Source organism: Leptinotarsa decemlineata, unplaced genomic scaffold (assembly GCF_025532065.1).
Source record: "Leptinotarsa decemlineata unplaced genomic scaffold, Ldec_3_MD MMD2_tig00000882_RagTag_RagTag, whole genome shotgun sequence".
Classification (NCBI taxonomy): Eukaryota; Metazoa; Arthropoda; class Insecta; order Coleoptera; family Chrysomelidae; genus Leptinotarsa; species Leptinotarsa decemlineata.
The window spans coordinates 8,969,588-8,974,538 of NW_027412556.1; positions in this window are offsets into that span (position 1 = coordinate 8,969,588).

A 4,951-nucleotide genomic window follows, 5' to 3' on the forward strand; every position below is an offset into this window, starting at 1 on the left:
CACCTAAATGAATCAAGTGTACCTGAAATATTTCCAATTTTCGCTGGAAAAGTGAATGACGTCATGATTTCATTCGATTTAATAGTGCTTCAATCAGGTACTTCACCACCTGAAAAATATGAATTGATGATGATTAATGAATTAAATCATTGGACCCTCTTCACGAATAATAATCATCAGGCTAAAAACGATTCATTCGAATGAACCTGACTGCATTTAGGCATTGTCGGTGAATACTTTTGTTATCGCGCTACATCAGAAAGTAGAGCGGAATCAAACATATTGATCACGGAAGAAGGTGAAGGTTTTTGTTGAAAAATAAAGTTAGGTAGCAGCTAGAAAGGGAGGTTGACTTCCATCATATTTGAGGTAACCTAAATTGTTAGTATTAATTTGGAGTGTTCAAGGTTTTCACTTTTCACAGTGAACTTTTACTTTCATTACCAATGTTTATGATAATAATATTCTTATTTGCTGATTGTAAAGTAACGATTGCAACTACATACAATCAAGAAAGAATTGCTTATCACTTGATAGTATATAACTCTTCACCAATGGATGGGCTGAATAGCAAATTGCTAAAGAGAATGTAACTATCACATTTTAGTCGAAAATAAAAAGAGTTTCAGTTGATAATCAATGGGATACTTCTGAATGTATAAATAAACATCTCTTTTTAATATAATCGTTTTTCAGACAATAAAATATCTCGTTTATACAACATCTCGTTGACAAAGCGGGTATATATGTAAATGTAATTAAATTCATAACATTTGATAAATGTACAAAAAAAGTCACTACCATATAAAATTGAATACAATATAAACAACCAGTCACTTATTTGAAACTCAAAATAAAACAAACAATAGAAGGTATATGATATCAACGTCTATAGTTTTGGTATACTTATCATTATATTCTATCCACATTATATTCTTCCAAACTGTAATAGATTATATCGGAAAGAACTCTTTTTACTGCTTTTCTGAAGCTGGCGTTGGACAGTATATTTTCAATACTATTGGAAGGTAATTGTACATTTTGCAGCTGTTATATTATATAATTGAATCCCAAACGAGAGTGGAAGATGGTAATGGCAGTTTGAGATGGTATCTCTGGGTATCTATTCCCTGTAATGAAATTTTGTTTTTTGTTTATTTATGAGACACACTGTGTCAAGTATAAATATAGACAGTACCGTGAGTATGTAGTGTTGCTTGAAGTGAAATCCGCACGAATCGCGAAGTTTTAGTTTACAGATGTATCTCAGGGCTCTTTTTTGTAAAACAAAAACACTTTGAAGAACGTTACCACTGCAAACTCCGCAGAATGAGATACCGAATCGCGAATGTGACTCTATCAATGAGTAGTAGTATGTCTTTGCGGTTGGGTATCCTAGTTCGTTTGCAGCAATTTTCACAGCATAACAACCAGAGGACAATTTTTTATTCAAGTTTTTGGCATGTTCATTGAAGAGACCGTTGTCGATGTATAGTCCTAGAAATTCAGAAAAACGAGTCTTTCCATGATTTTCACTAACGTAGAAATGAAGGAAATGGGCCTAAAATTCATAGTAGAGCTCACTTCACCACCTTTATAGATCGGTATAACAATTGATGTTTTGTGAAAAGGTGGAAACATGCCTTCTTTGAAAGATCGAGAAGATGTAAATGTGATATAGTTAAAATATGTTCAAAATATGTTTGAAATATGTTTTTTCGGTTAACCAGCTGTCACACCCCTACGAACGACAACCCTCAGAAGCCGAAACTTGTGCGGCTAAGGACTAACGAGGTTTACCTTTTAACGTGTGATTCCTAACACGGGTTGGACGGTAGCAAGTGAAAATCGATCGTTCAGTCTGCTGTTTGAACTACCGACTCACACATCGGTCGATTGAGAGAGCGAACAAAGCAACCACGTCGAACCGTCCGGCTACCGATCTATCAATTTCAAGAAGAAATTGATCATTTCAATTCAGTCGCTGTAGATTTGATTTCAAGACTGTCTGTAATAATTATTCACGTTATGGCTACAAATAAGGTGAAAATATCTTTAAGAAATTTAGGCACCAGTTTGATTCAATTTTTATACTTTTAAACATTTTTTATACAAAATAAGTAGATTAGGTATTTTTAGGTATTTTTAGGTATTTTGATTTGATATACGCAAATTCTCAAATATTACTTGTATAGTTTTCTCTGATTTATTTGCTTTTATTTTTGCAAGGTTGAGTTGAAAAACAACCTTGACTGATACTTCACCTTTTCTATACTATTGTAGATGATAAGGCTCGTCTGAAAGCAGCAATGATCAAGGAATCGGGTGCTTGGTGGAATGTTTTACCTGTTGTATCCCTTGAAACATTATTAGACGATGAATCTTTCAGAATAGCTGTAGGATTTATGGTGGGTTTATTTATTTGTGTGCCTTATACTTATGTTTGCGGTAGTGCAGTTAATGAGAAAGATACACATGGTTTGAGTTGCAGGAGAAGTGCAGGACGTACCTCTCGACGTCACCAAGTGAATGACATATCGAAACGAGCTATGTTGTCAGCGGATGTTCCTGCAATTCTGGCATCCTAAGGTTCCAGTCGAAATAATGGTAAACGATCAGATGGTATGCCTCTCATACCATGGAAATACGGTAAACCTGTGGTATGGGACTTCACTTGCGTTGACACGGTCGCAGCTTCCCATCTAGCCGAAATTTCGAAGCCTGCTAGAACTGCCGCGTTGTCTGGCATAAAATTGAAACGAAAAAAATACCAAAATCTTGGAAAAAACTATTTGTTCCCTCCAGTAGCGGTTGAAACTTCTGATGTTTATGGCCTGGAGTCTCTGTTGTTCGTTCTTCAACTCGGAAGGAGATTAGGCCAAGCAACATAGAAAAACCGTCCTACCTCTTTTTTGATAGGAAGAAATAGTACCTATTGCTATTCAACGTGGTAATGCTGCTTCGGTTCTTGGAACTATTCCTCATTCACATAATGTTGATGATATCATGCATTGCCCTCATTTAATAATAATAATAATAGATGTCTTTATTGTTAACAACTAATAAGGTTCAACAGTAAATGAACAGTATGGACAAAAATATGAATGAGATGGAAACAAAAGGCGAAGTTCAATTTTTATAACGATAAATCGTTATTAATTGCTTTCAGTACGAAACTAAAATATCTCTGAAACATGCTGAGATATGTGTATATTCATCAGTCTCCTATCAAGATTAATTCGCAAGTGATTGATCCACCTTCTTCTTTTTCAGTATGGTCAATGGATATAGTTCATTCTTGCCCCCCAAATATGAGCTGCAGTCCTTGTGGTTTTGGTTCCTTTTCAGTGGAAGAGCTTCATGGACCAAGAGCCGAATCGATCCCTCTACGAAATCCTTCATCACTTGACAGGATCGATTGCAGCTATAGAAATGATTCTGGTGCAAGATTCTGTGGAAGATTTTCTTCCTTACGAATCAGTAGACGGTTGTCCTGAAAATATCGCGAAGAAAATTGGATTAGATGATTTAGGAAACACTTGCTACGTAAATAGCATTTCACAAGTGTTGTTCATGACGAAGAATTTCAAGAACGAGGTTTTAACGATGAACGAGAATGTTTCTTACTTATTCATGAAACCCAAATACCTGTTCATGCAACTGCAGTTTAGTAAGAATGTATCATCTTCACTAGATACTCATTAGGGCAAAAAGAGGATTGTTCCGAATTCTTGAGCTTCTTGTTGAACTCTTCTTGAGCATGAAAATAGCAGAATCAACACTCCTGACCGCTCTGCATTGAATTTTTCCGTACAGTTTATCTCGTCTTCTGTTTGTGGATCTTTTGCCGAAAAAATCCTCACTAGTTGTAGTAAATATTCACTCACTTTGTAGTGAATATTCACTCACTTTGTAGTAAATATTCTAGAGGTAGCAAAAATCTATGTGATTTTCTGGAACTTCAACTTGCGTTTCCTAATGTGACTGATAACCAGCTCATTGTTGAATCATCTGAAATTAGAACTTTTAACGGCTAATGATCAACTGTATTGCCAAACATTCGCCAAACTAACTGACTATTATAAGAAAGTATAGCTGAGGCACCAGTCAACCTAATAATAACACTGACGATCTTCATACATGACACAATCTCTGACAGAAGCACCAAACTCTTACGAAGGTTTGAAATATATGAACACTTCAATTTGGCAGACCACTATTATAATCTTCATGCAGTCATTGTTCACTATGGTTCTGACGTTGAATTTTGTTTTGTCATTATTACGCATTGGTCGAAGACAAAACAAACTGGTTTAAGTTTGACGATAGTCGTATCACTAAATACTTTGGCAATATTTCGAATTCATTGGAGCCTCTGGAGACACCCTACATTTTATTCTATGAAATAGAGGACATTGTCACATCAAGATCTTCAGATGATGTGGTGCTGCAGGTTTTTCCGGGTTTTTCTGCAGCTGAAAAAGCAAATGTTCCACTGAAGTCAATCAAATCGTACCAGAGCACCAATTAATTTTTGTTGCTCTTTTATAATTTCCTGAATTGTTGACACGTGATTATGATTCTGAATTTTTGTATTTTACTTTTATTATCTTGATGAATAGAGACGATTATTATTATTTGTCGATGAACCTTGTGTTCATAAAGATATTATTATCATATTTTTCTCAATATCTTCACAGGCAAAAGGCTTCTGATTTTCCGACTTTTCATCTTTTAAGATTACGATAAATTCCACCGATAAAATGTCTTATATTGCTGTGAGGCTCGATAAATTGATTATTCATTCCATTTGCTAAATATATTGGCATAATTATTCATACACTGTGAACGTGGAATCCCCAACCAGAAATTAACCGGTCTTCTAGACTATTGAATGAAACACCAAAGTGACGCTGGCGATTTCAAAGAAAAACCCAGTATATGGAGTCCC